The following is a 22,779-nucleotide window of genomic DNA, read 5'->3' as shown; positions in this document are numbered from 1 at the left end:
GTTTATTCTCCTGCCTTCTATCTCTCTGGTGTACCTCCTCAAGCGGCTGGCCAAGGCTGTGAGTCTTTGCTTGGCAGTTTCCAAGGCCTCAGGTATGGACAGCTTGCTGTATTTCTTATGCACCTTCTTTGTCGCACCTTTCTGCAACTCTGTTAGTTGGCTAACCTCCCTCCGTGCTACTTTGATCTTGCCCTCTAGCCTCCTTCTCCATGGAGGGTACTGCCCCTTGTCGCTGTTCAACTTGTAGCCAAGCATCTCACTGATCACTGTTGCCGTATTGTAGATCAGCTTGTTAGTGTCGGTAATCGTGGTTGTAGGTATTGCCCGTAGTGCTGCGTTAACATCATCTAGCAGACCTTCTGAGGGTACTTCACGTAATCTTGGTAACCGGCTACGGGGGATCCAGGTTTCAAGCTTGGCCATGATCCTATTTTTCAGGTCAGTTCCTCTCGCACTCAACGATCCTTCTCCTATCGCACTTGGGGCTATGTACCCAATCTCGGGTGGGGGTGATGATATCTCCCCCCTGACCTGGCGTCCTGACTCCTCCTTGCCGTAGCATTTGTGTTGTACCTCGTCAATCTCTAGCTGTGAGAGCAGTCCCTTCTTTCGAATGTTGGAACACTGAGCTACTAGTTGTTTCGCCGTCATTGTGGATGTTGGGTATCGAAGAATCCATAGGTCCGTCATCCTATTCATGTAGCCCCTTCCGCCGGGGTTACTTGCATAGTAGCATTCCAACAACGCCCTGTTTTCGTCTCTTGCCCACCAATGCCTTCTTGTTCCAGTAGCCCACTTTTCGTCAGGGTGCCCTGGTTCCTCAACACCTGACGCGGACCTTGTTGATCCGGGCGACGTCCGAGCCGGCAATTATATATATATATATATATATATATATATAATATTCTGCAACTCTGTAACTTCTGTCGGTGCTGTGCTTTTTTGGAAATCGAATTTCCCAGAGGAACCCACCCGAGGGATTAATAAAGTTCTATCTAATCTAATCTAATCTAATCTAATCTAATCTAATCTAATCTAATCTAATCTAATCTAATCTAACTGCACCCAGACCCAGGTGGTGTTACCCTTTTCCCTGCGGTGGGGGGAGGCAGACCACCCCGACTCCGCAGCAGCAGGGAGGCCCCACACTCCAGACCGCAGTCGGACGGCCAACTCCTCCTCCTAGCCCCCCCGCTCCAGCAGGCCGCAGAGAATGGGGGTGAGAGAAGACTCCAAACCTCCCTCCACCCGCTCATTGTAGTGTTGATGCATGTGTGTTCTAAGGTGCATTTAAAACCCAGGAGGGCATGGAGCTACCTGCCAGAGAGCAGCAGGTAAGCACATGGTCCCTCCTGTATCTCAAATTATAGCGTCATAATGATTACAGGACATCAGATTACTTGTTCTTATCACTTAATAATGCAGAGTTCATCATATAGAAATAAAAAAACTGAAGTTGTGCTATGTGAACACGTTGCCTGCCTGCAGCACTAAAGGACTCTGTGAGAGACGTCTGTCTTGCCCTAGCAGCACCTGTCCCTGTCCTCCTCTTCAGTTCACCTCAACATATGCTCGTCATATTCTGTGATATGATTTACTCTGAGGTGTTTGACAAGGTTAGTGATGTTGCCACAACCATACATGCCAACCCTCCCGATTTTTCTGGGAGAATCCTGAATTTCAGTGCCCCTCCCGAAAATCTCCCGGAGCCACCATTCTCCCGAATTTCTCCCGAATTTCCACCCGGGCAACAAAATTGAAAAACCATATCACAGAATTCATACTGGGCCCAGCCAATTCCAGTTTCCAACAATAGCCACTATTACTGCAGCTACTTAGTTTTATTATCACTCTTATTTCTCTTTCTGGTTCGCAAAAAAACTTTTAACATGTTTTCAGGTGAGAATGTAGCTGTGTAAACTTCAAACATCTGAGCCGACACATCGTCTTCAAACCCCCGCGGGCTTTCATTACTCGGGTTAAACATGATATATAAGTCACTTTGATAACTTAAAAATGTTGTTGTTTGGCTTTTTCAGTGTTTTATTTGTTCGTGAGTAAATCGGTTTGGCTGAGATTAAAGTTATTAGATTAGATTAAATTAAATTTAACTTCATTAATCCCTCGGGAGGGTTCCTCGGGGTTTTCACACAGCTGAATAAACGTCAAACAGAAAACTGATTAAACAAAGTGTGAGACGGTGGAGAGTTTACGTTAGTGATGTGTCAGTCGCGAACGAAATGGCTCTTAGAGCCGGGTCTTTGATGTGAACGACGCGAGCCGGGTCCTTATCACGAGCCGGCTCTTATCACAAGCCCTGGGTTTTTTTTTTTTCTTTCTCTCACCCTCTCTCTCCCACTTTTTTCCCGCTTCACTCTGCATGAGCCTTGTGCTTTGCGCTGGGAAGAGGGGGGAGGGGCGGTAGTTACGCATTCAGTAGCACAGGAACAGAGGAGGGAGAGACAGGTTCTAGCCTGTTTGGCGCCCCGGGCGAACACTCCCTCTGGCGCCCCCCCCCCACACACACACACATATAAAACATAAAACATTAAGGATTATACATTAACATAAAACTGTTGTCGGAACCATACTGAATTTCGCCAGAGAAACACACACACACACACATATAAAGAGAGAGAGAGTGCATGGTATGCAAATGGCTACCGAACAGCCATCATAATTCGTCACACAATGAGAACAGGACAAATCAACAACTGACAATGACTAATTAATATTAAAATCTGTAACATAATGTGTTGTTTGGAGTTTAGTCTGTTACTGTTACTATTTTTACCATTTCTTCTTGGAGCAACTGTAACCCACATAATTTCCTTAGGGATTAATAAAGTATTCTGATTCTGATTGGTTCAGGATGACCTGCCATTATCCAATCACACATCTGCTTACCTGCATCTGTTGCTTGTTTCTCCTCCTCTTCTTTTCTCTTTTTTCTAAACTGAGCACCTGATGGCTTTGAACTTTTCTTGTCCATCTTCCATTGGTTTTAATTTTGGACTCCAGTATGAACACAAATCCACCAACCCGAGGATCACCACATCATAACCTAATAGACCTACACCTGTGTTCACAGATTCACTTTGTCTAGGGTGTATTTCTGGGATTTCACACAACCCAGGATTCAAATCATGAATACATAAAGGGCTTGGATTTACAACATTATGAATGAAATGTGCTCTATTTGGAAGCAGCCCCCCCCCCCCCCTTCCCCTTTCGACGGGTTGTGTGAGACTTTAAATCATCAAACTGTAAATTTTAAATTGTTATTGATCCCTTTACCCCGAGTCCTAAAGTGTATATTTATTTTCTTACTCTTCTTATATTTATTGTTTGTTGCTCAGGGGGTTGGGAATCGCATCTGTAACCGGAAGGTCGCCGGTTCGATCCCTGGGCTCTCTGTCCTGGTCGTTGTGTCTTTGGGCAAGACACTTTACCCTACCGCCTACTGGTGTTGGCCAGAGGGGCCGATGGCGCGATATGGCAGCCTGGCTTCTGTCAGTTTGCCCCAGGGCAGCTGTGGCTACAACCGTAGCTGCCTCCACCAGTGTGTGAATGTGAGAGTGAATGAATAGTGGCATTGTAAAGCGCTATGGGTGCCTTGAAAAGCGCTATATAAATCCAATCCATTATTATTATTACTATTTACTTGCACCGCTGTAACTGGAGCCTCGTCGTCTCGTCTCTCTATATGCTGGACTGTCTGTAGCGGAGATGACAATAAAGTTTACTTTGACTTCAGCAGCGCGCAGGCGCACCGAGGGCTCTCGCTCACTTTTCGCGTATAGAATTTCGAAAAAACATCGGTGCAAATTATAAGTCTGTATCATGATGTCTGGTGTTTTCGTGTTTGTTTTGTTTTTATTTTGTTTTATTTTGCGAGTTGGTTATTAGATGCTGCTCCAGCCAGTCAGTGAATCCCCCGCCGCCCCGCCCTCTCCTCCCTGTGCCGCAAGCAGCAGGCGCACCTCGCAAATGGAGGGCGCCCTTACTCCCAGCAAATGGCTGATAGAAAACCGATCGGTGCTTATGCCATTCCCGATATGCGCTGGCTGATGTCGGGGCAGCATGAGTACGAGCAATTTTTTATTTTTATTTTTTTTTGCCAATGCCCGTGATGCCGCCCCCCACCACGATGCCGCCCCGGGCAACCGCCCGTGTCGCCCGTATCAAAAACCGCTACTGTAGGTAGCTCTGTTTTGGAAGTTCAGTTAACGCTAGAAATGTGTTTTGGGGTTTGTACATGCTTTGTCTCTAGGGGCCACCGCATATATTTATATATAAACATATATAAATAAAACCACTTTTTTTTACATTAGTAATTCCTTTTGTGCATAATTTTATATCATTGCTAATAATAAATTAATTAAAGCAACAAAACAACCTGAAGAGCCGGCTCTTTTTAATGAGCCGAGCCGAAAGAGCCAGTTCTCTAAAAAGAGCCGGAAATCCCATCACTAGTTTACGTCAGCGCCCGGTTATATTTTAGATAGCAAGGAGCAGACGGCAGAGTTTCACTCCACCGAGGGAGCCTGTGACGTACTACCCGGCTTTCTTTAGACCGCGAAGGCCGGTCCTCAGGTGGAAGCAGCCTCTGAATTTGGACACCCGCGCTGTTTCCAGGCCGGCCAATAATAACGGTGACATTTAACGTATTTTATTGTGTGGCCACAACACCTCACTCTTGGAGCACTTTTTTGCCACATGTATCACAAACCACGTCTCAGCTGTGTGTGGAGGTAAAATACGTCCGCACAATTACGCTCAGCCATTGTTGTGAGTGCACGCGCCAAGGGGCTGCGAGACATTTATACAGACGTATTTCGCACATGACTATGAAAGGCGGAAGAGGAAGTAGTTCCTTTGAATGTAGACAATCCAAATGTTATAGTTTCTTCCCACTGTGTTCCTGTTAATGATAAACTACAAATTTACCCTAAATTACTAAAATATCGATATTTTAATGTGAGAATCGATTCTAGAACATAAATGATTGGTATCGGAGGAATCGATATTTCAGGATCGATCCGCACATCACTAGTTTCTGTCGGGGAGGAAAAAGAAGGCGAACTGGGGAACAACAGGAAGTGGCCACTTACGGGAAAGTTAACCCAGCATAATTCTTTCAATAAGTTGTCACCAACATGGATATTGTGTGGAACTGATGAATCTACAAAGCCAGGGAGGCAGCCGGTAAGGAAATGGTTGCTGACTATGTTAAAAGACTGGTTGAAGCGAGCTGCTAAAGAGTCGCGGCTGCCGCTAGGTTACGTAGCATTAGCACTGTGCCGTGAGCTGGTCGCCTGTTTACGGCAGCATTGTTTACTGTTGGTCTGCACATGGAAGGCTGTTAATGCTTGCATATGGTGAAGAGAAGCTGGTTATAAATACTATTGTTGCTGCTTAACTTCTAATGCAGATTGATCATTTAATTTAGCACTTTATAGAAAGCTGTATCTTTTAAGTTGCATGTACACTTGTTAGAGTGAACCATGTAATTTGAGCATTTAAAAATACTCAAGTAAATATTGTGCTGTGAAGCTTATGCACTGCATTGATGTGTTTAAAAAATGTTTGAGATTGTTCACAATATTCTCAGATGTGTGATAACAAACATAATTTGTGTTTCGGCTTTTTGGTTTGTATTTAAAGGTTTTTCACCTGTGGCTGACTATGGCCGAAAAGAAGATTAAAAGAAAAGGAAAACCAAAGATCTGCCTGGTCATTGAGTGAAATCCAGTTAAACACCCGTGGTAGATGCATCAATCCCTTTCAAGCGGGGAAGCTGCACGAACTTAAAGAGCTTGACACTGTTAGTTGATTATTTACCTGCAGCATTAACGTGCAAACGTTACCGCTGCTGCTGGTTGAGAGTCACGAGTCTGGAGCCGAATTAAAAACACGACATTCATTTAAGGTCATCGCGTGTTTTGTGAGCAAATGCTTTTGCATGTTCGTAGTGTTTCCTCCCTTAAATGAAATATCTGCTTTGCAAGTATTGCAAGTTGCCCTGTTGTCATCCGTTCTCATAAAGCAGGGGTGTCCAAACTTTTTTCACTGAGGGCCACATACATAACAATATAGGAGGGGCCGCTTACTAGAAATTAGGCATATAACCTTAACTTTAGTGTATTAAAGTTAGAAGGATGGGCGGACATGTCTCAGCCTCCACCACTCTCAGCACTGGAGCCCCCCAGGGGTGTGTTCTGAGCCCCCTGCTGTACTCTCTGTACACATATGACTGCGTGGCCACTACCAGCTCCACCACCATCATCAAGTTTGCTGACGACACCGTCGTGGTGGGCCTGATCTCTGATAACAACGAGACGGCCTACCTGAAGGAGATTAGGAATCTGGAGAACTGGTGCCAGAGGAACAACCTCCTTCTAAACGTCAGTAAGACAAAGGAGCTGATAGTGGACTTCAGCACTAAGCAGGAGAGGAATGTCATGATTCGAGTTTTGAGGAGAAGACAAACGACTGCATGGTCTCAGTAGATGTCAGAATAGTGATCTTTATTACACACTTCTAAGACAGAAGCATGGGAAGACAAGCGTACAGCCACAGATCTCTAAAGAGTGGACCGTTCCCCATCCTTATATAACCCATGATAACATCACACAGTTAGACCTTACTGGAAATGATAACAGTCTCCCCATAGTCCAAAGTTCTCCTTATACAAACATCAGATGATACTTTAGAGAAATAGAAGTGTATGACATGTCATGTTGTGCAGTTCTGTGAGCCTGTGTGTCCAACTAGAGAATGTCCTGACATGACCTCCCTGTGTAAATAAGGGTGAACGTGCATGTTTACATAACTCTCTATGTGCATGTTCTGATGTAGGCCTGCAAATGAATTAGAACAAGGTCCTGCTGGACCCTCCAGTTATGGACGGTGAATACAATGCTGTGGATACCATTTGAGACTTGATTACAATGATGATAATATGCATACATTAATCTTTACTCAGATTACCATAGATATAAAACAAAGATTATACTGTCATCAGATTCCACAATGGTAAATGATTAATCAATGATAACTAATTATGAGAATACAAAATAAAATATCTCCTGGTCACATTCCTCCTCTTTGGGCTGGCTTGCTAGCCCAACTCACACCAGGATTTGTCTCCAAACCAAACAAACACGTTATGACACTTATCAACCCCAACACCTCCGTTGTTTTCCAATTTTCCCACAACCCAGCTGTTCTTTTAGCTTCAGACTCGAGTTTCAGCCTGTCACGCTTCAGGCCCCTTTACCACCTCCTCTTGGAGTGAAGAAACGCCCTCGGATTCTTCTTTCTTCAGCTCCCCTCTGCTCATTCACCTTGAGACCACTAGAAGCAGAACTATTACTTCCGGAGCTTGGCACGCTCCCTCCATCTCCTGGAAGCTCAGTAGCCCAGCTCTCTGTGCCATTTCCGCTGTTCTGCTCAAGATGATCCCTGACGCCTCTCCCGCTTACGTCTCTTCCAAACATTCCCCGAGACCTCATTGTTCTGGTGTCTACTCCTTTCTCTGCAAGAGACAGAAAGCCAACACATCTCCCTCGCTGGCTCTCCTAACCTAATGTTGTTGACTTTGTTCATTCCAATCCTATGCTATGCCTATGTGACTGATTTATCTGATTCTGATTCTGATTCCGATTCTATGTGTGTAAGCTTGCATGCATTTAACCCTCTTCACTTGAAGTCAATACCTCCAATATATCAATCCGATCCTTCGTCAACTGGACCATCCCGTCTCCTTATAAGCACATTTGCAATGTGTGTATAAAAGTGAACAACAGACCTCAAACAAATTGGGCATTCTTAATTCTAACTTAAGTTTAAGTCTAGTACTCAGTTTCTGATCATCTAATTATGCTTCTCACTGGTTCCCTAAATTGACTAGAAACCTTTAATTTTGCCATACCTAAATCATTAAAACACAAAGCAAATCATAGACCCCCTATATAGCTTTTGCCTTTATGAGCACACTTCAATAATGAGCAACAACCTGCAATATGTACCAAAAATCTTCATGGTGACACCTGCAATTAAAGATCAGATGCATTTTATATCTGTTTTAATTCTTCCTTATATAGAACCTCCTCAGTGTCAGGTTAATTTTAATTAGTCTCAACTAATAGTTCTAGTTGTATTTTGCAATTCAGCTAAAAAGCAAACCTGTTAAAGCAAACAGCTTATTTACAACCACCTGCAAATCATAAGAGTAATAAAAGATTCAGCACAACAGACAAGTATCATGTTCAGGATTTCTCTGATCATTAAATCACTATTATTGCCACAATTTGTTTTATTCACCCTTTGGGCAATATTACTCCAAGAGAGAGAGAGAGCCCCTAATGGCCAGTTAGTGGGCTCTAGGTTAAACTGTCCCCAAATTAGTTATTTGTTATTATTACTTGTTTTCATGTCACTTGTCTGTTTTCTACTGCACCCTTCTCACGCATTCTTAACAAAGCAAAGCAAACATTAGCAGCACATTCACATTCCAGAGGTGCTATAAAAAGATTTCCTGTAAAAAGAATCACACATAAATTCATCCACCCTCTTGTTCTATCTCGGTGGAGGTTAACCTTAAGTCGTAGTCAAGTCTTGTCAGCTTTTACCAGTCAGTCCGTTTGTTTTATTTCCAGTCTTTCATCCATTCATTCAGTCATCCATTCTTTCTTTCTTTGCTGATAGTGGAAACCATCGCCGCATTTAGATTTCCGCCCTCAGCAAAATAACGTCATCTCAAAAAGAAAACAAGAACTTGAGTTTGGATTACCTCGCTGAATCCTTTTTTAGACAGGGACTCTCATTTTCTAATTGTCCCCATAAGTGGTTTCCTCCAGAGCCAATTTTAATGCGGAGAAACTCACTTACAACAATTTTCTCGCCGACGTGTAATGCTTGTAATTTCCGATGTGCAGATCTGCTTAAAGAAAAGATTCACAAACAAAAATCAGTGCACTGTTCAAAATATAAAACAAAATAAAATAAAAGATAACAAAAACAAAAATACCAACGCCCGGGTCTTAGGACTTGTCACTGAATATTCCTCCCATCAATAAAAATACCCACCTAAACCTACACAGAGTCAAGTCAACACCACCTCAACCTTTTCCTATTCCTAAACCTATATGTTTTGCGTTCATGAAACAAAATAGAACCGTTTCCATATTAAGTAATTTGAGCTCTTGAAATGTTTTAATTCTCTTAATTCTGCCAGTTTATTTCAACACTTATTCAATGACTTTTATTCAACTGCTACTTGGTCACTCAAATCTTAGCTGTTCAAATTGCCTAGAGTTCAACAAAGTCTAGATCCCCGTTATCATGAAACTTGAACGGGTGTACGATGATTTACTTACAGTAATTTAGAATCATCACTCAACCTAGCTCTACTACTGGCACTGCGTGACTTTTCTCACACTGGAAACCAGAATTTAGTACAGAACTTTAATACCTCAGGCAATCGTGTTCAAGGGCTGCCCCCCCCTTTCTCTTCTTCTTTGTCCGTGTGTTCCTCCTTTTATTAAATCTCCATCACAATGATGTGGCGCTCTGAAATAAGACTCACACTGTTAATTCATCGTTTTCACTCTGCACCACTGCTCAGGCTGTTTTCTTTTCTTTTTAGTGTACAGTAAACAATTGAGTCGAGGCCTTAAGCCCCAGATATCTCGCACGGGCATCGTTTTCATAACCAAACCGCTCCGGACTCTGCTCCCCAGACCACACAAATGCCCTCTGGGCTTATTATTGTAACAGATTCTGTATTTGGATTTGTTGTGTGCAGCATTGAGCCTTTGTCAGTAAAGCATTCTTCATTGCAGCAGCTGGAGCATTGTGTGTCACTTCTTAGTGAATTAAATCAACATTTTGATTTTGGTGCATGGGTATGTATCAGTTTTCACTCCCTCAACGAGTGCATAAGTGTTCATGTGTGTGTTTCTCTTCATTCTAAGTCGGCGCATGCAGAAGTGTGTGTTTGTGTGTTGGTGTATGTTTGTGTTCATCACCTTCCTGTTCTGTAGTTTAGGTAAACCAGCAGCCTGAAGCATGCCCTGGGGTCCTGCCCTCCTCTTTGAGTCTGTTTGCATCCGTTGTTGCAGCTGCCTGCATCTTCTCCTTATAACTTGACCCTTGTGCTTCTGTAGCTCTTTCAGGGTTTACTCCTGCTGTTGGAGCTTTGCGTCAAGTCTGACGACCTCCTGCTCCAGCAAGCTTCCGCCTGATTACAAGTCCTGTATGTGAAACTCCAAGTCTGACTGATGAGTTCAATTAGCAGCCAGCTCCTCCGGAGCCATGCTCAATTTTCTGTTCTCATGCCTTGAGCTCTTACTGAGGGCAAAAACCTCAGAGTCTTTTCCTTCCACGTCAGATCGGAGTCTATTTATGTTGTCCTTACTTTGCTCCACGGCCTTCTGCAGCTCTGCTGTTCGGCTCTTCTCAGAGGTCAGCATTCTTTTGCTCACCCTCCCTTTTCCTCCGGGCTTAATGCGCGTCTCGTCACAGCTCTGTCAGCTGACGCAGTCTGGGAATTTCCCCCGTGTAGTGTAACGGGCTTTAGGTTTAGTGCTCTCCGTCTCTGCTGCATGAGATCGCTTTTTTGCAGCACTGTTGACATCCTCAAGTTGTTGTTGTGAGTCCAGCTGCTGTGGCCTTCAGGGGTCAAAGGGTCAAAGATAGTCGCGGAGAGGGCAACGATGGTAGAGGGGAGGGTAGGAGTCCAGGTCAGCTTCGGCTTTCAGAAAAAACAAAAACAAAACAAAACAGGCGAACAGGAAATTGATGTTGTGTTGACTGTGCTGTGTTGGCTGTGTTATCCAGAGAGGGGAGAAACAACGGGGTCACCTCTCCCCCCTTTTTTTTGTTTTTTCCCACCATATAATCAACTTATAACCCCTCAAGTTGACAGGACAACACAGGTACGTGTTAAAATTCTTAAGATCCTGTTTAGAAACCTAAAAAGGAATTTTCTACCATTCAGTAGTCATTTGTCTTAAACAATCAACAAAAACATGTCCCAATTTAACCACTAAATTTGTCGTATCCCCACTTGATCATCAGACCAGTGTCTTTGTCTTTTGACGTTAAGTTGTTGTCTTGCAACCCAGAGAGTTTATTTGTCAGTAATGTATAAACTATATCATTTAAAAACAGGTGTATGTTAAGTGTCGCTACTTTAACCTTGCATGTACGTGCACATGTATGTAAGCTGTTTCTTCATTGCATGTATGGGTGCGTCTGTATATAGAATAGAATAGAATAGAATTCCACTTTATTGTCATTGCACATGCACAGGTACAGGGCAACGAAATGCAGTGTATGGGTTAATTTAACTTTTTCTCAAATGAGGCATTTCTCTAACACGCACATGTGTCTGTTCCTCACACTTCTCATACCTTTCTCTGGTTGTGTGTGGTTTTATTTGTTTCAGTCATTTACCAGGAACATCTTTTCCTTTTCTCCATGTCTTCCGCCAGAGGTTAACACTGGTGAGATTCAGGGACACAGCACCCAGAGCAGTTCAGCGAGAAAAACCTGCCTAAAACTACATTCTCTCTTTTTTTTCCGGGAGGGGTGGGGACAACTCTGGTGTCCAGCCGTGAATTTTAGCCAAAGCTTGGTGTTACACCCCGGCCTAGGCAACCGGAGTGCAACACGAAAAAAGTAAAAATAAGGCAAAAACACACGAGAAAAAACTAATACGGGCTTCCACAAAAATAATCCCAAAACGACATTTAAAGCAAGATACGACATTTATTTACATCACCAAACACAAGGCGCCAAACTATTTACAACGGGGGGGGGGATCGCGACCATGACATACTGAAACACAAGGCTTAAATACATAGAAGGAGCAATCAGGGAATGGACCACAGGAGGGAAACACAGCTGGGGCAAATTAGACCTGACGAGACAAGGAAACGTAAACTGAACACACTAAGATAACACAGACTTTCAAAGTAAAGCAGGAAATACATGACAGTCACGCAAAAAAACAAAAAACTGACAACACCGAAACGTAACATTTCCCCCCCACCCAAAAATCAAACATGTAACCCCAAGTGAAAAGTTTGATCCAGACAGATGAAGCCGATGAAGGCTGGAGCGGTCCCACGGACCCTCCAGCAGACGATGAAGGCTGGAGCGGCCCCTCGGACCCTCCAGCGAAGGCGGATGAAGGCTGGAGCGGTCCCTCGGACCCTCCAGCGGAGACGGACGGCGGAAGCGAAGGCAGACGAAGCTGATGAAGGCTGGAGCGGTCCCACTGACCCTCCAGCAGACGACGAAGGCTGGAGCCGTCCCTCGGACCCTCCAGCGAAGGCGGATGAAGGCTGGAGCGGTCCCACGGACCCTCCAGCGACGACAAAGGCTGGGGCGGTCCCACGGACCCTCCCCCCAGCGAAGGCAAATGAAGACTGAAGCGGTCCCACGGACCCTCCAGCGGAGGCAGATGAAACTGATGGAGGCTGGAGCGGTCCCCCTGACCCTCCAGCAGACGACGAAGGCTGGAGTGGTCCCCGGGCCCTCCAGCGAAGACAGAAGGCCGAAGCTGTCCCTCCTTCGGACCCTCCAGCGATCCCGGACCCTCCAGCGACGGCGGACGGCTGAAGCGGTCCTCGGACCCCTCAGCGATTGGACGAGCCCCCATATGTTACACCCCGGCCTAGGCAACCGGAGTGCAACACGAAAAAAGTAAAAATAAGGCAAAAACACACGAGAAAAAACTAATACGGGCTTCCACAAAAATAATCCCAAAACGACATTTAAAGCAAGATACGACATTTATTTACATCACCAAACACAAGGCGCCAAACTATTTACAACGGGGGGGGGATCGCGACCATGACATACTGAAACACAAGGCTTAAATACATAGAAGGAGCAATCAGGGAATGGACCACAGGAGGGAAACACAGCTGGGGCAAATTAGACCTGACGAGACAAGGAAACGTAAACTGAACACACTAAGATAACACAGACTTTCAAAGTAAAGCAGGAAATACATGACAGTCACGCAAAAAAACAAAAAACTGACAACACCGAAACGTAACATTGGCCTGTCTTCTGCTGCCGTACTCAGGTTTCCAGGTTAAGAAAAAACACCTGTATGAAGACACTAAACATACATTTAGTATTTGTATAAACATAACTGCCTAAATTATTGAACTCTTGAGGAGGGTTGATTTCAGAATCTGAATCAGAATCAGAAACTTTATTGTCATTGTCATGAGACCAACGAAATTAAGAATGGTCCCCGATCATTGCATCATCCCTAGCAATATCAAAATATAAACAAAACAATAAAATTCAATAAATAAAATAGATAGAATACTTAAAATACTAAGTATTCCCACAGTCATGCTTCAGACCGTGCATAGATTAACACAAGAGTGGCGTGGTGGACATTTTTGTAGTATTCAGATGTGTTATTGCAGTTGGATAACAGCTGTGTTTGAGTCTATTAGTCCTTGCTCTGATTGCCCTGTACCGTCTGCCTTAGGACAACAGTTCGAACAGGGAGTAGCCAGGATGTGAGGTGTCTTTTATGATGTTTTGGGCCTTTTTAAAACAGTGGGCGTTGTTTGACTCTTTACTAACTTTAAACCCCACCATAACAATTTCTCACTCACAAACTTCTATACATCCATTTAAACATGCGAAGCCAGCACAAAATCACACACATACCCCTACAGCAAAAGCTTTAACATACCCACAATCCAACTCCTCCCTTAAACGGGAGAAATCACCCTGAATCAACCAACTCTATATAAAACGTCAAACAAAGATAAACCACACACATTTCTACACTTCTGTGTCTTCCACGCAGCACACTAGGCAGAAAAACACCGATTACTCACAGTCTATTGAATTTATACTTAACATCACAACAAAAGAAAAACCTGCTATTATCACAACTCTCACAGCTAAAGTCACCAACTCCAAAACCACAGAATTAAATCAATATAGTCAAAACTCTTACCCAGAGCCTCTGAAATAACAAAAAAAATCACCAAACACTCGGTCACTCCTTTCACTCGCTCCTTCTCACTCCCTTCTTCCTCATTCTCCTCTATACAGCATACACGCTCGCTCCCGCGGACCCACTCGGCCCCGCGGGCTCACTCGGCCCCCACCTTTTTCCTCTCACAGAGACAGAGAGAGAGACCCTTTTCCTTTTTTTTTTTTTTTTTTCTCCAGCACACATACACACACAGAATCCCAACTGAGAGAAAGAGGGAGAGAAGAGAAAATAGTTTTTTCTAGAGATGAAGTCTTTAGCCGGAGTTTCAGATCTAACAGATTTATACAACTTATTTACACACACAGGTAATTTATAATCTATATACACACGGGCCCGCATAGACGTCATATGCCAGAAGAGGTTACACCTAACTTTTTGACTAATTTAAAAGCACCTATAGCCCAGGCCTAGCCTTGCTGGTCAATTACACGTCTCGGGGACGCCACCCCGAGAGCGCTCGAATTCCTAAGTCCTAATTAATTTATAACCGCTTCCCGCAGCTGGCAGGGAGCTCCACGTCCGGCGCTGGTACCAAACCCACGCCTTCAGCTATACTTAAAACTCACAAGGCAGCCACGTTAAAAGGTCACGGCCGGGTCCGCGACCCTGTCGATCAAAAAATGCAGTATAAGACAATCACCCATTGATTGTCTAGCCTTTTTGACGGGAGTCCGAATCCCCGCGGAAGGCCAACTCCGGGCTAAAACCTAACCACGCGTCCGCGATTAGGGGTCAGTGCCACCTGCTGGACGAACTACATTCCTAGGAGACCGCGTCTCCAGTCCTAAATAAATTTACTTGTTTTAAAAGCCTCACGGTGAGCTCTCAGCCCCCCCCCCCCCCCCCCCCCCGTTTAATTACCTGACGCCCGAGACCGCGTCTCTGCTAATCGATTAAACCAAATACCCTACACTAACCAGGTGACTGCTGGCATCCAGCCACCCACATCGGTTTCCACACACCTTAAACCGTATTATTTTAACCTCATATAACCTCTTAACTCAAAATTCGCTTCCCACAATAAACAGCTATAACTTTTATCAGTAATATATTCCCCAAACATCTAACACTAATTACCCCAAAATCACCACGGACAGAACAGAAGCTCCACTGAGTGAACATTTAATTTAGTTCTTAATTTCCAATTCGGCACCTTTGGAGATCCATCAACAGGCGGTGCTTACCTCTCATATCTCAGGGCCCATCACTCAGTGTAGCTCCCGGCCGTCCGTCTGACACCACTAGACCGTCAGCCAGGCTCCATTAGTCTCCCCCCAAACCGGTGTTTCGGCACCAGAAATGTCATGATTCGAGTTTTGAGGAGAAGACAAACGACTGCATGGTCTCAGTAGATGTCAGAATAGTGATCTTTATTACACACTTCTAAGACAGAAGCATGGGAAGACAAGCGTACAGCCACAGATCTCTAAAGAGTGGACCGTTCCCCATCCTTATATAACCCATGATAACATCACACAGTTAGACCTTACTGGAAATGATAACAGTCTCCCCATAGTCCAAAGTTCTCCTTATACAAACATCAGATGATACTTTAGAGAAATAGAAGTGTATGACATGTCATGTTGTGCAGTTCTGTGAGCCTGTGTGTCCAACTAGAGAATGTCCTGACATGACCTCCCTGTGTAAATAAGGGTGAACGTGCATGTTTACATAACTCTCTATGTGCATGTTCTGATGTAGGCCTGCAAATGAATTAGAACAAGGTCCTGCTGGACCCTCCAGTTATGGACGGTGAATACAATGCTGTGGATACCATTTGAGACTTGATTACAATGATGATAATATGCATACATTAATCTTTACTCAGATTACCATAGATATAAAACAAAGATTATACTGTCATCAGATTCCACAATGGTAAATGATTAATCAATGATAACTAATTATGAGAATACAAAATAAAATATCTCCTGGTCACAGGAACTACCAGACCCCCGTCATCAACGAGTGCCCAGTGGAGAGAGTGGACAGCTTCAAATACCTCGGAGTTCACATCACGCAGGACCTGTCATGGTCCTGTCACATCAACACCGTGGTGAAAAAGGCCCGACAGCGTCTCTACCACCTCAGACGCTTGAGAGACTTCCAACTGCCCTCCAAGGTACTCAGGAACTTTTACTCGTGCACCATAGAGAGCATCCTGACGGGAAACATCTTAACCTGGTTCGGGAACAGCACCATGCAGGACAGACGAGCTCTAGAGAGGGTTGTGCGGTCAGCTGAGCGCACCATCCGCTCCGAGCTCCCTGACCTGCACTCAATCTACAGCAGGCGGTGCTGGACCAAGGCCAGGAAGATCGTGAAGGACCTCAGCCATCCCAACAACAGACTGTTCTCTCTGTTGAGGTCAGGAAAGCGATTCCGCTCCCTGAAGACCAACACAGAGAGACTGAGGAGGAGCTTCTTCCCGCAGGCGATACGGTCTCTCAATCACACCACCACACAGTACTGACCCACACATATGGTTCTTACACACACACTGGACATTCTGGACATTGTTTTCACTTCATCACTTAAATCACTGCGGCTGTTATTGTGTATATATTTATTTATACTTCTCGTGTATTTTGTTCATACATTCTTATATAGTTCTATATTGTGTATTTTGTTGTACAGTTATTTTATTTTCAATTTAATTTATATATTTTATCTTATTCTTTCCCAGTGTGTTGTACAGTTATTTCATTTTTAACCTTAATTTATATTTTATTCCTTCCCAGTTAAATTTACCCTTCATTCTTATTTGTGTTGTACAGTTATTTCATTTTTAACCTTAATTTATATTTTATTCCTTCCTAGTTAAATTTACCCTTTTTAATTTTTCATATTTATTTCCTATCTTATTCATAGCCTTTTCCTTTTTGTTTTCTTTAGGTCACGAGCAGTTGTCCAAGCATTTCACTACATATCGTACTGTGTATGACTGTGTACGTGACAAATAAAATTTGAATTTGAAATTTGAATTTGAAAAATCACTTAAAAGTGGTCAAATATGTTATATTGTTGAATATAATTAAAGACAAACTGCCTTCATCACAGCTTTCCATGAATGGATCTTTGTTGATTTATTCAGAAAAAGCTTTGGTAGCTCATCCTCAGAACAGCCTCAGATTTCTTCTTAGACAGAAGATTTACAGCACAGAGAAAAACAATAAAGATGGGACGGGTACATTTCAAGCTTGTTATTTAAGTTATTAGGCTCAGCAACACACCTGTTAACATTCGTTTGAAACCTTTATCAACATTAACAGACTGGACTTAATAACAGGAGTGCATCATTTTAGTAAATTATTATGTAAATCAGGCCATCCAGCTGCGGTGCTGATCGCCACTCGTGCCAAAAATCCGGACAAATGCCACTTGATCATGATCTTGATCAAGGAGCAGATGTGCATCAGATGAGATCAGCTGACTTTGCATGTGCGTGCGCTGTGCACAGCGGTGTGTGCTCTGTGTGTTAACAAGAAAAACGCAGATAAGAAAGTGGTGGGCAAAAGCAGAGTAGTGACAGAATTGATGCACATTATTGATATTTGAAGCACGTGTACCTGCACATTAACACACGGGTACTGTGGGATATATTTTTAAAGCACTCATGCTCTCGTCCACTCCCTGCAAAAAAATAGCAGCTGTGCGGCGTCTGTGGCGTCGGTGCTCTCATCACCTGCGGTGGAGTAAACATCAAAAGCACAGCTTTATCAGACAGGTGCAGTTTAATGTTGGCCGACCAGTCTTCAGTGCGTCGCACGACTGGATTTCTGGACACGCTGACGTTGTTGAAGTCCTGCACTGTTTCCACATTATTTCGGTGACTTTAACGAGGCCGTGTTTTATGAGGTCTCCATCTGAGAAAGGCTCGCCATGTCTTGTGATGAGTTGGGCGACCTCATAACTGGCTATCGGAGCCTTTTCCTGGACCTTTTGAGCATGAAATAAATACTGTTGCTGACCCTGCAGGAGAGCTACCCTTTGCTTTCTGCTCTGGCTCAGCACCAGTGTCGGATGCACAGGCCTGATGTTTGGTTTCATAATGACGTCGTACATTATCCTCTTTCATAACTGCCACAGTCTCAGTGCAGATCAAACAGACACACTTGAATTCTTTGAAGAAATATTCACTCTCCCACCGTGTCTGAAATTTTCTGCACTCACCATCTACCTTTCGCTTCTTTGGTTCTGCCATGTTTAGTAACTTGGGGTACATTTCTTCTGTGATTGTCCTTTTTGGTGGAGCAACTGCCTTGATCACCAGTAGCTCCTCCTGGTGTTAAAACTAAGAAGTGCAACACACTCCAGCAAAAGTTGAAGTGTGGGCCATATTCTGTTCTGTTTATAAAATTACTTGCGGGCCAATTAAAACTGGGCCGGAGTTCGGACACCCCTGTCATAAAGTATAAGAGAACTTTTTAGCGTTTGAGCCGCTTAGGCGCCGTGTTTCCTGCCAGGTAAATGAAGCTCCGCAACGTGGTGACGTCATTCGGGGCGACTGGAATCGATAAGGGAATCATTGGCAAAAATGGCAAACAGTTCCAAGGAATTGAAACAATGGGAACTGGTTCTCAACAAGAACTGGTTTTCGATACCCATCCCTATGGATGAGTGACAAAGTGTTTCTCGAAACTGAAACTGTTGGAGAATGCTGGAAACTGCTGCTCATCTTCTAAATTTATCTGGGGCTCCAAAAACCTCTCTATGTCATGAATCGCTGTGCGGCAGGCAGGAGTTGGACCCAAAATGCAGGACTCACAGACTCAGGGGATGAACTCAAAATCACAGCTTTATTTGCTGGTCACAGAAAACGAGCATACTAAACTAAACTGGGAAAATATAAACTCACTTTGCAGAGAGGCACACGAGGAGACACACAGCTTGAGGGACGACGCGACACTGACTCAGAGAAACACAGGGTTTAAATACACTGGGGAGTAACGAGGGGAATGAGACACAGAAGGAGGGCACAGCTGGGAGAAATCAGGACTGACGAGACAAGCAAAGCAGGACGCATTCACATAAGACACGGACCTTCAAAGTAAAACAGGAAGTTTCACACAGAGACGCGAACTTGACACAGTGGAGACAGCAACTAAGAAACACAGAGACATAAACCATAAGGCAGAGGTCTAAGAACCAAAATACACAGGGAAATACTCAGCTTGGAACACAAGAGACTAGACTAGAGGGAGTAACAAAAGACCAACCATGAGAACATAATGCACAATGCAGAGTGACAGAAAACAAGAAACTCAAACATGCAAAGACACACTTACACAGAACAGAGGGGACACAGAGAGACATGAAGGGCAAGGGATCGAAACTAGAAGCCATAGAATAACTCACAAGTACAATAATACAAACATCACAAAGAACTAAAAACGCTGGGTCAGGAGACCCAGGACCGTGACACTCTACATCACCAAAATGAGAAGCATGCATCATATATTTAAGACTTCAAATAATTTTTAAAAAGATCCCAGCACAGCTGACTGTATGTGCAGAACCAGACCCTCCAGATATTTGTCAGAGGTGTGTTTGGCAGCAGAGTGAAGCGTTGGCAGCTTTAATTCATTTGCATATTAGTTTGGTAACAAAGTATATACCGAAGCAAGATAGTCACCTGTACGCTCATCCATCTGTTATGTTATCCTGTCAGTCCACTGTAATAATATTAATAATCAGTGGTTTAGTCACAGCGTTTTTATTCCACTTACCATATTTTTCGGACCATAAGGTGCATTGGATTATAAGGCACATTAAGCGAAACTAAACAGTAAGATAAGTGAAACTTTACTCAGCTTATTCTTCTTGCTTCCTCCACTACCATACCATTGATTCATTAATGCTGAATTCTCCCGCAGCTGCTCTATTCCCATGAGTTTGAAATTCACTTCGTAAGCATGTCTCTTAACAGGTGCCACACACAATACGGTAATATCATGTTAAAGCACAGTACGTATCACTCCGCAAGGCTCCTGACTACGGCAGCCGCAATGCTCCGACAATCCATCAAGCGGTGCGGCTTCGTAGCTTACCAAACTCGTACTAAAACATTTTTAACAGATTTTAGAGCGCCACGTACCACATAAAATTGGTTCGAGGTCAGTAAACACAACCAGAATTCATACATAAGGTGCACCGGATTATAAGGCGCACTGACGATTTTTGAGAAAATTAAAGGATTTTAAGTGCGCCTTATAGTGCGGAAAATACAGTATTTTTTTTTCTTTTTTTAAAAAAACAAAAACGGTATGCATCAGTGTTTTGAGGAGTGGGGCAGGTTGTTCTCATTGGCCCTGTGTTCTTGGATGCCCCTCTGGGTAGGGATTCAATCTCACTGTTGCTGTATTTTGTAGACCAAAGCTCATTTGAATGATGGTGTTGAGATGAATTAGCACCAACTAAAAGACATGCAAATTTTAAAGCAACATACAGTTAGGGCCATAGCTACTCGGACAGAGGCAACTTTTCTTATTTTGGTTCTGTACATTACCACAATGAATTTTGAATTAAACAACTCATATGAATTTGAAGTGCAGACTTTCAGCTTTATTTCAGTGGACTGAACTAGAAGATTGCATAAAAATGTAAGCATTTTAAAGAATCCCTTTATTTTAGGATCTCAAAAGTAATTGGACAAATTAAAAAACTTACATGTGCTGTGTGGAGCGGGCAGGACTGGAGGACCCAAAATGCAGACTCTCGGACACAAAGCTAAACTCAAAAACAGCTTCACTGTTGGACCACAGAAATACAGAAAGCAAACTGGAATGAACTGGAACTAAACAAGCAGGCAGAACACAGAGCTGGAAAATGAAGGAGATCATAACACTTGACAGAGGGAGACAGACGACAGCTGTGTCCGAATTCAGGGGAAGGATGCTTAAAATGCCATATTTGGATGCAATGACATCACAGCGACGCGACGAAGGCCGTCCGAATTCAAAGAGTACCGATGCGTGCTACTTTGCCCCAAATTTTAAGGATGGTCCGATGTATCCTTCGTGTCCTACCATATCCCAGGATTCATTGCGGGTCATAGAGGAGATTTGTTTCTGATAACGATGGTGGTCAAAGCAGGAGAGGAAAACACTCTCAAATGTAAGTATATGAACATCTGGTTGTACAAAAGTTAACTTTTTATAGCGGTCGTGTTGTTAAGCTTTGTGCATCTGCCATGTTTTGTTTTTTAATTTAAATAAAACTAAACCAGCTTGTATGGTGGGTCCCGCGATCTTTCCCGCTTACATACAACTAATTTAGATTTTTTGAATTGGTGACATGTTGTGGGGAACAAAAACCAAACGGCTTAAAAGGAGGAGAAAACGATCACCTCTTCACTGGGTGAAGAACTGGAGGTACGGCGTGGAGGTACAAGAATACATCAGTTTACACATCATGTTCATATGAGTGCGGTCCTATTAACCCTCATGCTGCACAGCAGCGGTCCCCAACCTTTGTTGTGCCACAGACCGGTTCATGTCAGACACGGAGCCTTTAAGATATCGCGGATAAATACAACCACATAAAATGACCAAGACAAAAACTGTGGTATTTTGTAAATATAAGACCTTTAGAGTGGGAGTCACAAGTTCGATTCCCACCTGGTATCCAGTAAGGGTCCTGGCTAGAACTTATCATGGGTGACCGTGGCTCAGGGGGTTGGGAAGTGCATCTGTTATTGGGCTCATCTCGGACGGGGATGAGTCTGCCTACAGGAGGGAGGTTGAACGTCTGGTGTCCTGGTGCAGCCACAACAACCTGGTGCTGAATGCCCAGAAGACAGTGGAGATTATTGTGGACTTCAGGAAGCACACAGCTCCACTCCCCCCATCATCCTGACTGACACCCCCATCACCTCTGTGGACTCATTCCGCTTCCTGGGTACCACCATCACCCAGGACCTGAAGTGGGAGCCCACCATCACCTCCGTCATCAAGAAAGCCCAGCAGAGGATGTACTTCCTGAGGCAGCTGAAGAAATTCAACCTGCCAACACGGACGATGATGCAGTTCTACACTGCAATCATCGAGTCCATCCTCACCTCCTCCATCACCGTGTGGTACGCTGGAGCCACTATCAGGGACAAACAGAGACTGCAGCGTGTTGTGCGCTCTGCTGAGAAGGTGATTGGCTGCAGACTCCCATCTCTGCAGGACCTGTACACCTCCAGGACACTGGGGCGTGCAGCTCGGATCTCAGCTGACCCTTCTCACCCTGGACACAGTCTGTTTGACCTGCTCCCCTCAGGCAGGAGGCTCCGGTCCATTCGCACCAGAACCTCTCGCCATAAGAACAGTTTCTTCCCCTCTGCTGTTGGACACATGAACAATAACCATATGACTGTCCCCACCACTAACACATGACCCTACGCTGTGTTCACTGCATCATTCCATGTTTAGCACTGATCACCACCTGCACTCATGTATGTATCTATCTACTTAGCACTTTTAATTCTTATTCTTATTTTTATTTTCATGTCTATTTAAGCGTAATTTATGACAGTATGTTTGCACTGAAGCACCGCAGCAATTTCCTAATGTTGTAAACCTGCTCAACATTTGGCAATAAAACCCTTTCTGATTCTGATTCTGTAACCGGAAGGTCGCTGGTTCAATCCACGGGCTCTCTGTCCTGGTGGTTGTGTCCTTTACCCTACCGCCTACTGGTGATGGCCAGAGGGGCCGATGGCGCAATATGGCAGCCTCGCTTCTGTC

The 22,779-nt window shown here is 44.0% G+C and overlaps 1 long non-coding RNA gene across 1 annotated transcript; it reads right to left on the bottom strand.

Moving 5' to 3' along the window:
* Positions 1-6,515: 6,515 nt before the first annotated feature.
* LOC146712324 (uncharacterized) lies at positions 6,516-14,880 on the bottom strand. The gene is made up of 2 exons (XR_014919030.1): positions 13,077-14,880; positions 6,516-11,640 (listed from the first exon to the last, which is right to left on the bottom strand). It is a non-coding gene; the product is annotated as an uncharacterized LOC146712324 (long non-coding RNA).
* Positions 14,881-22,779: the final 7,899 nt, after the last annotated feature.

This window comes from Copadichromis virginalis, linkage group LG3 (assembly GCF_057382275.1).
Source record: "Copadichromis virginalis isolate Kocher_CV1m ecotype Utaka linkage group LG3, C_Virginalis_male_GT1.1, whole genome shotgun sequence".
NCBI classification, from domain to species: Eukaryota; Metazoa; Chordata; class Actinopteri; order Cichliformes; family Cichlidae; genus Copadichromis; species Copadichromis virginalis.
The sequence above is the reverse complement of the archived record's forward strand: the minus strand, read 5'-3'. Positions and strand labels throughout refer to the sequence as shown.